Genomic DNA, 13,011 nt, shown 5'->3' with positions numbered 1-13,011 from the left:
TAATAATAATAATAATAATAATAATAATAATAGCATTTATTAGGCGCTTACTATGTGCAAAGCACTGTTCTAAGCACTGGGGAGGTTACAAGGTGATCAGGTTGTCCCCCAGAGGGCTCACAGTCTTAAACCCCATTTTACAGATGAGGTCACTGAGGCCCAGAGAAGTGAAGTGACTTTCCCAAGGTCGCACAGCAGACATGTGGCGGAGCCGGGAATCGAACCCATGACCTCTCTCTCCAAAGCCCGGGCTCTTCCCACTGAGCCACGCTGCTTCTTCATCCCCATTTTACAGATGAGGTAACTGAGGCCCGGAGAAGTGAAGTGACTTTCCCAAAGTCGCACAGCAGACATGTGGCGGAGCCGGGAATCGAACCCATGACCTCTGACTCCAAAGCCCGGGCTCTTCCCACTGAGCCACGCTGCTCCTTCACCCCCATTTTACAGATGAGGTAACTGAGGCCCGGAGAAGTGAAGTGACTTTCCCAAGGTCGCACAGCAGTCATGTGGCGGAGCCGGGATTCGAACCCATGACCTCTGACTCCAAAGTCCGGGCTCTTTCCACTGTGCCACGCTGATAACAACATGCTGACTTGTACTTCCCAAGCGCTTAGTACAGTCCAGTGAATGAATGAATGAATTAATAATAATAACAACAACGATAAGGGTAATAACGCGTGTTCAAATGCATGTGCCAAGCAGTGGGCTCGACACACGACACTTCGATTGGAAGGTCCCTCTGCCACGTCGAAGGGAGGATGGGAATGTCTTCCCCATTTTACAGATGAAGAAACTGAGGCCCAGAGAAGTCAAGTGACCGGCCTAAGGGGGCACACAGCAATTTAAGTGGTGGGGTAGGGATTGGAACTGTTTTGTTCTGTTTTGTTTTGTCCTCCGTCTCCCCCTTCTAGACCGCGAGCCTGTTGTTGGGTAGGGACCGTCTCTACAGGTTGCCGATTTGGACTTCCGGTGCTCTCTGCACACAGTAAGCGCTCCATAAATACAACTGAATGAATGAATGAATCCGGGTTGTTCCGACTCCGAGGCCCGTGCTTTTTGCAGTAATAATAATAATAATTATGGTATTAAGGTATTTTTTAAGCGCTTACTATGTGCCAGACACTGTTCCAAGCGCTGAGGTCGACACGAGGTAATCAGATTGTCCCACGTGGGGCTCACAGTCTTCATCCCCATTTTCCAGAGGAGGTCACTGGGCCCAGAGAAGTGAAGTGGCTTGCCCAAGGTCACACAGCCGACAAGCGGCGGAGCCGGGAGTAGAACCCACGACCCATGATTCAATCAATCAATCAATCAGTCGTATTTATTGAGCGCTTACTGTGTGACTTCCGGTGCTCTCTGCACACAGTAAGCGCTCCATAAATACAATTGAATGAATGAATGAATCTGGGTTGTCCCGACTCCGAGGCCCGTGCTTTTTGCAGTAATAATAATAATAATTATGGTATTATGGCATTTTTTAAGCGCTTACTATGTGCCAAACACTGTTCCAAGTGCTGAGGTCGACACAAGGTAATCGGATTGTCCCACGTGGGGCTCACAGTCTTCATCCCCATTTTCCAGAGGAGGTCACTGAGGCCCAGAGAAGTGAAGTGGCTTGCCCAAGGTCACACAGCCGACAAGCGGCGGAGCCGGGAGTAGAACCCACGACCCCTGATTCAATCAATCAATCAATCAATCAATCAATCAATCATATTTATTGAGCGCTTACTGTGTGACTTCCGATGCTCTCTGCACACGGTAAGCGCTCCATAAATACAACTGAATGAATGAATGAATCCGGGTTGTCCCGACTCCGAGGCCCGTGCTTTTTGCAGTAATAATAATAATAATTATGGTATTATGGTATTTTTTAAGCGCTTACTATGTGCCAGACACTGTTCCAAGCGCTGAGGTCGACACGAGGTAATCGGATTGTCCCACGTGGGGCTCACAGTCTTCATCCCCATTTTCCAGAGGAGGTCACTGAGGCCCAGAGAAGTGAAGTGGCTTGCCCAAGGTCACACAGCCGACAAGCGGCGGAGCCGGGAGTAGAACCCATGACCCCTGATTCAATCAATCAATCAATCAGTCGTATTTATTGAGCGCTTACTGTGTGACTTCCGGTGCTCTCTGCACACAGTAAGCGCTCCATAAATACAATTGAATGAATGAATGAATCCGGGTTGTCCCGACTACGAGGCCCGTGCTTTTTGCAGTAATAATAATAATAATTATGTTATTATGGTATTTTTTTAAGCACTTACTATGTGCCAAACACTGTTCTAAGCGCTGAGGTAGACACAAGGTAATCGGATTGTCCCACGTGGGGCTCACAGTCTTAATCCCCATTTTCCAGATGAGGTCACTGAGGCCCAGAGAAGTGAAGTGGCCTGCCCAAGGTCACACAGCCGACAAAATAAGTACCTCTGATTCAATCAATCGTATTGAGCACTTACTGTGTGCAGAGCACTGTACTAAGCGCTTGGGAAGTACAAGTTGGCAACATATAGCCCGGGCTCTTTCCACTGAGCCACGGTGCTTCTCCATAGTAATAATAATAATGGTGGTATTTGTTAAGCGCTTACTATGTGCAAAGCACTGTTCTAAGCGCTGGGGGGGATACAAGGTGATCAGGTTGTCCCACAGGGGGCTCACAGTCTTCAACCCCATTTTACAGATGAGGGAACTGAGGCCCAGAGAAGTGACTTCAAGACTGTGAGCCCGCTGTTGGGTAGGGACCGTCTCTATGTGTTGCCAACTTGGACTTCCCAAGCGCTTAGTCCAGTGCTCCGCACACAGTAAGCGCTCAATAAATACGATTGAATGAATGAATGAAGTGGCTTGCCCAAAGTCCCCCAGCTGACAAGTGGCGGAGCCGGGATTTGAACCCATGACCTCTGACTCCAAAGCCCGGGCTTTTTCCACTGAGCCACGCTGCCACCCCAACCTTTCTGTAGCCTTCTGGGGGAAGGGGGGAAGAGGCTCCCCAAGGAGGGAGGTCTCTCTGAAACCGGGGTTCATTAAGGGGGGGGGGGCGATAAATACTGTGTGCAGAGCACTGTATTAAGCGCTTGGGAGAGGACAATATAACAGACACCCTCCCTGCCCACAGCGAGCTTACAGTCTAGAGGGGAAAGTCTCCCCTTTTAGACTGTGAGCCCACAGTTGGGTAGGGACTGTCTCTAGATGTTGCCAGTTTGTACTTCCCAAGTGCTTAGTACAGTGCTCTGCACACAGTAAGTGCTCAATAAATATGATTGATTGATTGAGGAGGATGGGAGCCCCCCCCGGGTGGTCTGCACACAGTAAGCGCTCAATAAATACGATTGATTGATTGACTGATATTGACAATTCTGTGTATATTAATGATGTGTATATAATCTATACTTCCATTTATTTATATTGATGGTATTGATTCCTGTTTTTACTTGTTTTGATGCCCGTCTCCCCCCTCTAGACCGTGAGCCCACTGTGGGCAGAGATTGTCTCTATTTGTTGCTGAATTGTACTTCCCAAGTGCTCAGTACAGTGCTCTGCACACAGTAAGCACTTAATAATCTTTAATTCCATTTATTTATATTGATGGTATTGATTCCTGTTTACTTGTTTTGATGCCCGTCTCCCCCCTCTAGACCGTGAGCCCACTGTGGGCAGAGATGGTCTCTATTTGTTGCTGAATTGTACTTTCCAAGTGCTCAGTCCAGTGCTCTGCACACAGTAAGCGCTCAATAATCTCTAATTCCATTTAATTATATTGATGGTATTGATTCCTGTTTACTTGTCTTGATGCCCGTCTCCCCCCTCTAGACCGTGAGCCCACCGTGGGCCGAGATTGTCTCTATTTGTTGCTGAATTGTACTTTCCAAGAGCTTAGTACAGTGCTCTGCACACAGTAAGCGCTCAATAATCTCTAATTCCATTTATTTATATTGATGGTATTGATTCCTGTTTTTACTTGTTTTGATGCCCGTCTCCCCCCTCTAGACCATGAGCCCACTTTGGGCCGAGATTGTCTCTATTTGTTGCTGAATTGCACTTTCCAAGTGCTCAGTCCAGTGCTCTGCACACTATAAGCGCTCAATAATCTCTAATTCCATTTATTTATATTGATGGTATTGATTCCTGTTTACTTGTTTCGATGCCAGTCTCCCCCCTCTAGACTGTGAGCCCACTGTGGGCAGAGATGGTCTCTATTTGTTGCTTGTACTTTCCAAGTGCTCTGCACACAGTAAGCGCTCAATAAGCGCAGCAGCGTGGCTCAGTGAAAAGAGCCCGGGCTTTGGAGTCAGAGGTCGTGGGTTCAAATCCCAGCTCCGCCACTTGTCAGCTGTGTGACTTTGGGCGAATCACTTCACTTCTCTGGGCCCTCAGTTCCCTCATCTGGAAAATGGGGATGAAGACTGTGAGCCCCCTGTGGGACAACCTGTTCACCTTGTAACCTCCCTAGCACTTAGAACAGTGCTTTGCACATAGTAAACGCTTAATAAATGCCACCATTATTATTATTATTATTAATAAGTAAGCTGCTCACAGTAAGCACAGAGAAGCAGCGTGGCTGAGTGGAAAGAGCCCGGGCTTTGGAGTCAGAGGTCATGGGTTCGAATCCCGGCTCCGCCACATGTCTGCTGTGTGCCCTTGGGCAAGTCACTTCACTTCTCTGAGCCTCAGTTCCCTCCTCTGTAAAAACGGGGATTAAGACTGTGAGCCCCCCGTGGGACAACCTGATCACCTTGTATTCCCCCCAGCGCTTAGAACAGTGCTTTGCCCATAGTAAGCGCTTAACAAATGCCATCATCATCATTATTATTATTATTACTTCACTTCCCTGAGCCTCAGTTCCCTCCTCTGGAAAACGGGGATGACGACTGTGAGCCCCCCGTGGGACCACCCGATCATCATCATCAATCGTATTTATTGAGCGCTTACTGTGTGCAGAGCACTGTACTAAGCGCTTTGGAAGTCCAAGTTGGCAACCTATATAGACGGTCCCTACCAACAGTGGGCTCACAGTCGAAAAGGGGGAGACAGAGAACAAAACCAAACATATTAACAAAATAAAATAAATAGAACAGATATGGACAAGTAAAACCCTGCATCTCCCCCCCAGCGACTGTGAGCCCCCCGTGGGACCACCTGATCACCCTGTATCCCCCTCCGGCGCTTAGAACAGTGCTTTGCACATAGTAAGCGCTTAACGAATGCCATCATTATTATTGTTATTATTATTAATAAACACGACTGACTGAGTGGTGGTGGGCGGGGGGGACTGTGAACCCACTTTTGGGTAGGGACTGTCTCTATATGTTGCCAATTTGGACTTCCCAAGCGCTTAGTCCAGTGCTCTGCACACAGTAGGCGCTCAATAAATGCGATTGATGATGATGACTGGGAGGGTCCCGGGCAGGGATCCCAGTACTGGATGTCTTGGGGGGTGGGGGGAGGCCGGGAGGGGCCTCAGTTACTGTACTCAGTGTCCTGCCAAGCTCACATTCCTCCAGGCCTATGTCATTCCCCTCCCCTTTCCTGTCTCCACCAGCTCTCAAGGTAAATAACTGAGGGATTGGGGGGGGAGGAGGGCGCCCAGACAAGTCCCAACCTGCTCACCCTCCCCCCCTTTTTTCTCCTTTCATTCCTCCTTTCATTCATTCATTCATTCATTCATTCAATTGTATTTATTGAGCGCTTCCTGTGTGCAGAGCAATCAATCATATTTATTGAGCGCTTCCTGTGTGCAGAGCACTGGACTAAGCGCTTGGGAAGTCCAAGTCGGCAACACATAGAGACGGTCCCTACCCAACAGTGGGCTCACACTGTCTCTATATGTTGCCAAGCGCTTAGTCCAGTGCTCTGCACATAGTAAGCGCTCAGTAAATACGATTGATGATGATGATGATAAAAGAAGCAATCAATCAATCAATCAATCGTATTTATTGAGCGTATTTATGTATTTAGTGAGGAGAAGCAGCGTGGTTCAGTGGAAAGAGCCCGGGCTTTGGAGTCGGAGGTCATGGGTTCAAATGCCGGCGCCACCACTTATCAGCTGGGGGACTTCAAGTCACTTCACTTCTCTGGGCCTCAGTTCCCTCATCTGGAAAATGGGGGTGAAGACTGGGAGCCCCCCCCGTGGGACAGCCTGATCACCTTGTTAACTTCCCCAGCGCTTAGAACAGTGCTTTGCACATAGTAAGCGCTTAATAAATGCTACCATTATTATTATTATCATCAATCGTATTTATTGAGCGCTTACTATGTGCAGAGCACTGTACTAAGCGCTTATTAAAAGGGCAGTCTTCCCCGGTCCCCAGCTGTCCAGGGGAAGAGGGGGGGGGGGTCCCCCCATTTCAGGAAGGCTCAAGGGTCCCAGGCCGCCCCCGGGAGAGGCCCCCAAACGACCCGTACTTCCCAAGCGCTTAGTACAGTGCTCTGCACACAGTAAGCGCTGGGTTCCAATCCTGGCCCCACCAATTGCCAGCTGTGTGACCTTGGGCAAGTCACTTAACGTCTCTGGGCCTCAGTGACCTCATCTGGAAAATGGGGATTGCCCCGTGGGGCAACCTGATCATCATCAATCACATTTATTGAGCGCTTACTATGTGCAGAGCACTGTACTAAGCGCTTGGGTAGTGCAAATTGGCAACATCTAGAGACAGTCCCTACCCACCAGTGGGCTCACAGTCTAAAAGGGGGAGACAGAGAACAAAACCTAACATACTAACAAAATCAAATCGATAGAATAGATATGTACAAGTAAAATAAATGAATAAATAAAAAGAGTAATAAAAACGTGATCACCTTGTATCCCCTCCCCCAGCGCTTAGAACAGTGCTTTGCACATAGTAAGCGCTTAATAAATGCCATTATAAAATAAAATAAAATAAATAAAAACGATTGATTGAATAAATACGTTTGAATGAATGGCCACCGAGCCCAGCTGGAGGGGAAGGGGGGAAAGGGGGAGGAGGGGGGAAAGAGGGAGGAGTCTCCCCCACTGCCAGGCCCGAAAGCGAAACGGCCTCGGGGCCCCGCCATCCCCCAACCAGGTGTCTGCCAGCTGGGGACCGGCCCCAGGGGGGAAACCGAGGCCTGGTCGGGTGGGGTGGGAAGGCTGACACAGTCTCACCCCCCCCCAGAGATAATGATGGCATTTAGTAAGCGCTTACTATGTGCCAAGCACTGTTCTAAGCGCTGGGGAGGTTACAAGATTATCAGGTTGTCCCACACGGGGCTCACAGTCTTCATCCCCATTTTCCAGATGAGGTCACAGAGGCGCAGAGAATCAATCAATCAATCGTATTTATTGAGCGCTTACTGTGTGCAGGGCACTGGACTAAGCGCTTGGGAAGTACAGGTTGGCAGCACATAGAGACGGTCCCTAACCAACAGTGGGCTCACAGACTAAAAGGGGGAGACAGAGAACAAAACCAAACATACTAACAAAATAAAATAAATAGAATAGATATGTACAAGTAAAATAAATACATAAATAGAGTAATAAATATGTACAAACGTATATACATATATACAGGTGCTGTGGGGAAGGGAAGGAGGTAAGATGAGGGGGATGGAGAGGGGGACGAGGGGGAGAGGAAGGAAGGGGCTCAGTCTGGGAAGGCCTCCTGGAGGAGGTGAGCTCTCAGTAGGGCCTTGAAAGGAGGAAGAGAGCTAACAAGATTATCAGGTTGTCCCACGGTGGGGGTGGGGGTGCTCACAGGCTTCAACCCCATTTTCCAGATAAGGTCACAGAGGCACAGAGAAGTGAAGTGACTTGCCCAAAGTCACCCAGCTGACAAGTGGGGGAGCAGGCATTCGAACCCATGACCTCTGACTCCAAAGCCTGGGCTCTTTCCACTGAGCCACAGAGCTTCCCAGATGATAATAATAATAATGGCATTTATTAAGCGCTTACTATGTGCAAAGCACTGTTCTAAGTGCTGGGGAGGTTACAAGGTGATCAGGTGGGCCCACGGGGGGCTCACAGTCTTAATCCCCATTTTACAGATGAGGGAACTGAGGCCCAGAGAAGTCAAGTGACTTGTCCAAAGTCACCCAGCTGACAAGTGGAGAAGCCGGCATTCGAACCCATGACCTCCGACTCCAAAGCCCGGGCTCTTTCCACTGAGCCACGCTGTAATGTTGGTATTTGTTAAGTGCTTACTACGTGCCAAGCACTGTTCTAAGCACTGGGGAGGTTACAGACCTTTTAGACTATGAGCCCACTGTTGGGTAGGGACTGTCTCTATATGTTGCCAATTTGTACTTCCCAAGTGCTTAGTACAGTGCTCTGCACATAGTAAGCGCTCAATAAATACGATTGATGATGATGAGGACTGATGATCAGGTTGTCCCCGTGGGGCTCACAGTCTTCACCCCCATTTTCCAGATGAGGGAACTGAGGCCCAGAGAAATTCATTCATTCATTCATTCATTCATAACTGTGTGCAGAGCACTGTACTAAGCGCTTGGGAAGTACAAGTTGGCAACATCTAGAGACGGTCCCTACCCAACAGTGGGCTCACAGGCTAGAAGGGGGAGGCAGACAACAAAACAAAACATGTGGAGAGTGGCGGAGGCAGGATTAGAACCCATGACCTCTGGACTCCCAAGCCTGGGCTCTTGTCACTGAGGCACGCTACAGGCGCCGGAGCCTCAGAGACAGATCCGATCCAGAGATCAGAGAGACACCGGGGTGGGGGGTGAGTGGGTACGGAGACAGAGACACCGGGAGAGACAGAGACACCAGGAGTGGGCTGAGAGAGACGGAGGGATAAATGCAGAATCAATCAATCAATCATATTTATTGCGCGCTTACTGTGTGCAGAGCACTGTACTAAGCGCAGAAACAGGGAGGAGACATTCATTCATTCATTCGTATTTACTGAGCGCTTACTGTGTGCAGAGCACTGGACTAAGCGCTTGGGAAGTCCAAGTTGGCAACATCTAGAGACGGTCCCTACCCAACAGCGAGCTCGCGGGCTAGAAGGGGGAGACCAAGAACAAAACAAATTAACAAAATAAAATAAATAGAATAAATATGTACAAATAAAATAACAGAGTAATAAATCCATACAAACCTATATACATATATACAGGTGCTGTGGGGAGGGGAAGGAGGTAAGGCGGTGGGGGGGGATTCATTCAATCGTATTTATTGAGCACTTACCAGGCTTTGGAGTCAGAGGTCAGGGGTTCAAATCCCAGCTCCGCCGATTGTCAGCTGGGTGACTTTGGGCAAGTCACTTCACTTCTCTGGGCCTCAGTTCCCTCATCTGGTTCCCGCCCATCACCCTCCCCGCCCCCCCCCCCCATTCATTGAGAAGCAGCGTGGCTCAGTGGCAAGAACCCAGGTTTGGGAGTCAGAGGTCATGGGTTCTAATCCTGACTCCGCCACTTGTCTGCTGTGTGACCTTGGGCAAGTCACTTCCCTTCTCTGGGCCTCAGTTCCCTCATCTGTAAAATGGGGATGAAGACTGGGAGCCCCATGTGGGACAACCTCATCACCTTGTATCTCCTCCAGTGCTTAGAACAGTGCTTGGCACATGGTAAGCGCTTAATAAATACCACCATTATTATTATTATTCAATCGTACTTATTGAGCGCTTCCTGTGTGCAGAGCAGTGGGCTAAGCGCTCGGAAAGGACAATTCGGCAACAAAGGGAGACAGTCCCTGCCCACAACGGGCTCACAGTCTAGAAGTTGTCACTTAACTTCTCTGTGCCTCAGTTACCTCATCTGTAAAATGGGGATTAAGACTGTGAGCCCCACATCATCATCATCAATCGTATTTATTGAGCGCTTACTATGTGCAGAGCACTGGACTAAGCGCTTGGGAAGTACAAATTGGCAACATATAGAGACAGTCCCTACCCAACAGTGGGCTCACAGTCTAAAATGGGACAACCTGATCACCTTGCATCCTCCCCAGCGCTTAGAACAGTGCTTTGCACATAGTAAGCGCTCATGGGTTCAAGTCCCGGCTCCACCACTTGTTATAGAGACGGTCCCGACCCAACAGTGGGCTCACAGTCAAGAAGAGAGACCCTTCCCCTCCTTTCCAGCCCACTGTTGGGTAGGGACTGTCCCTATATGTTGCCAACTTGTACTTCCCAAGCGCTTAGTCCAGTGCTCTGCACACAGTAAGCGCTCAATAAATACGATTGATTGATTGATTGATTGATTGATTTCCATCCCCTCTCCGTCCCCGGGGGTCCTGGCCTGGCAAGGGGGCACGGGGCGAGGCTGGCATCTGGGCAGGGAAACCCCCGTCCCTGGTGAACACCTGGCCTGCCTTCCTTCCCTCTCCGCTCTCTCCCCGGGGACCAGCTGCCCCGGGAGGGGACGGGGGACACGGGGGGGGGGGAAGCTAATAAACACCCCCACCCCACAGTACCCCTTTTCTGGACTCACAGAGCAGGAATCTGGGAACCAGGACGCCCGGGGCCATGAGTGCCCACTGCCCCATTCCCAGGGAGGCCTTGAGAGCAAATATAATAAAAAAAAATAACAATGACATTTATTATTATCATTAATAATAATAATAATGGCATTTATTAAGCGCTTACTATGTGCAAAGCACTGTTCTAAGCGCTGGGGAGTTTACAAGGTGATCAGGTTGTCAATCAATCAATATCAATCGTATTTATTGAGCGCTTACTGTGTGCAGAGCACTGTACTGAGCGCTTGGGAAGTCCAAGTTGGCAACATCTAGAGACGGTGCCTACCCAACAGTGGGCTCACAGTCTAGAAGGGGGAGACAGAGAACAAAACCAAACATATTGACAAAATAAAATAAATAGAATAGATATGTACAAGTAAAATGGAGTAATAAATACGTACAAATATATATACATATACATATATATATACGTACAAACATATATACATATATACAGGTGCTGTGGGGAAGGGAAGGAGGTAAGGTGGGGGGGGTGGAGAGGGGGAAGAGGGGGAGAGGAAGGAGGGGGGCTCAGTCTGGTTGTCCCATCTGGGGCTCACAGTTTTAATCCCCATTTTCCAGATGAGGTCACTGAGGCCCAGAGAAGTGAAGTGACTCGCCCAAGGTCACCCAGCTGACAAGTGGCGGAGCCAGGATTTGAACCCATGACCTCTGACTCCCAAGCCCGGGCTCTTTCCACCGAGCCACCCTGTGCTTACTATGTGCAAAGCACTGTTCTAAGCTCCGGGGAGGTGACAAGGTGGTCAGGTTGTCCCCTGGGGGGCTCACCGTCTTCATCCCCATTTTACAGATGGGGTCACCGGGGCACAGAGAAGTAAAGTCACCCAGCTGACAATTGGCAGAGCAGGGACTTGAACCCATGACTTCTGACTCCCAAGCCCAGGGTCTTTCCACCGAGCCACGCTGCGCTTACTATGTGCAAAGCACTGTTCTAAGCGCCGGGGAGGTGACAAGGCGATCAGGTTGTCCCACGGGGGGGCTCACAGTCTTCATCCCCATTTTACAGATGGGGTCACTGGGGCACAGAGAAGTAAAGTCACCCAGCTGACAATTGGCAGAGCAGGGACTTGAACCCATGACTTCTGACTCCCAAGCCCGGGGTCTTTCCACCGAGCCACGCTGCGCTTACTATGTGCAAAGCACTGTTCTAAGTGCCGGGGAGGTGACAAGGTGATCAGGTTGTCCCACGGGGCGGCTCACAGTCTTCATCCCCATTTTACAGATGGGGTCACTGAGGCACAGAGAAGTGAAGTCACCCAGCTGACAATTGGCAGAGTCGGGATTTGAACCCATGACCTCTGACTCCAAAGCCCGGGCTCTTTCCACCGAGCCACGCTGCTTCGCCAAGGAAATGAGGAAGTGTGCTTGTGGACGTTTTGTTCTCTGTCTCCCCCCCTTTTAGACTGTGAGCCCACTGTTGGGTAGGGACTGTCTCTTTATGTTGCCAACTTGGACTTCCCAAGCGCTTAGTCCAGTGCTCTGCACACAGTAAGTGCTCAATAAATACGATTGATGATGATGACGTGGGGCTGGTAGCCCTTTCTCAGGAGCCCCCAGCCCGGGGGCCACCAGTCTGGAGGGGAGGGGGCAGCTACAGGCCCTGGAGCAGGGGCATGGCTGTAGAGGGGTTTGAGAGCCCCCTCCTCTCCTTTCCCCCCACCCCGCCGGAACGCTCTGCACACAGTAAGCGCTCAATAAGTACGATTGATGATGATGATGTGCATTGCGCAGTGAGGGGGCTTGCAGGGGGGGAAGCTCTCACCCCATTTGAGCTCAAAGAGCAACAAGAGTGGAGGAAGGAGCTTGGGGTGCGTCACGTCACACCCTCCCCAAGATCCGCTTTCGCTTCCCCCTCCCCAAGTTCTGCAAAACTGAGCGCTTCCTCCTCTTCCTCCCAGCCGGGGGAGGTAAACTGAGTCAGGAAGCAGGGCCACCTGGCGCTGAGGGGAAGGCCCCTCTCTGGACCAGGGGGGTGGGATGGAGGGGGCCGGGGTCCCGGGGCCCAACGGTTCCGGGAAGGAGAGCAATTTGGGAAAGTCCCTGGGCCTTTGCCCGCTTCTGCTCTCTTGATGACCGCAGAAACTCTCCAGAGGCCAAACCATCATCATCATCATCATCAATCGTATTTACTGAGCGCTTACTATGTGCAGAGCGCTTGGGAAGTCCAAATTGGCAACGTATAGAGACAGCCCCTACCCAACAGTGGGCTCACAGTCTAAAAGGGGGAGACAGAGAACAAAACCAAACATACTAACAAAATAAAATAAATAGAATAATGTAAATAAATAGAATAGATATGTAGCCAGCCACCCCCTCCCCACCGATGTTGCCAACTTGGACCTCCCAAGCGCTTAGTCCGGTGCTCTGCACACAGTAGGCGCTCAGTAAACGCGATTCTTATTTATTTTATTTTGTTAGTATGTTTGGTTTTCATCATCATCATCAATCGAATTTATTGAGCGCTTACTATGTGCAGAGCACCGTGCTAAGCGCTTGGGAAGTACAAATTGGCAACATATAGAGACAGTCCCTACCCAACAGGGGGCTCACATTCTAAA

Source organism: Tachyglossus aculeatus, chromosome Y4 (genome assembly GCF_015852505.1).
Source record: "Tachyglossus aculeatus isolate mTacAcu1 chromosome Y4, mTacAcu1.pri, whole genome shotgun sequence".
Lineage (NCBI taxonomy): Eukaryota > Metazoa > Chordata > Mammalia > Monotremata > Tachyglossidae > Tachyglossus > Tachyglossus aculeatus.
The sequence above is the reverse complement of the archived record's forward strand: the minus strand, read 5'-3'. Positions refer to the sequence as shown.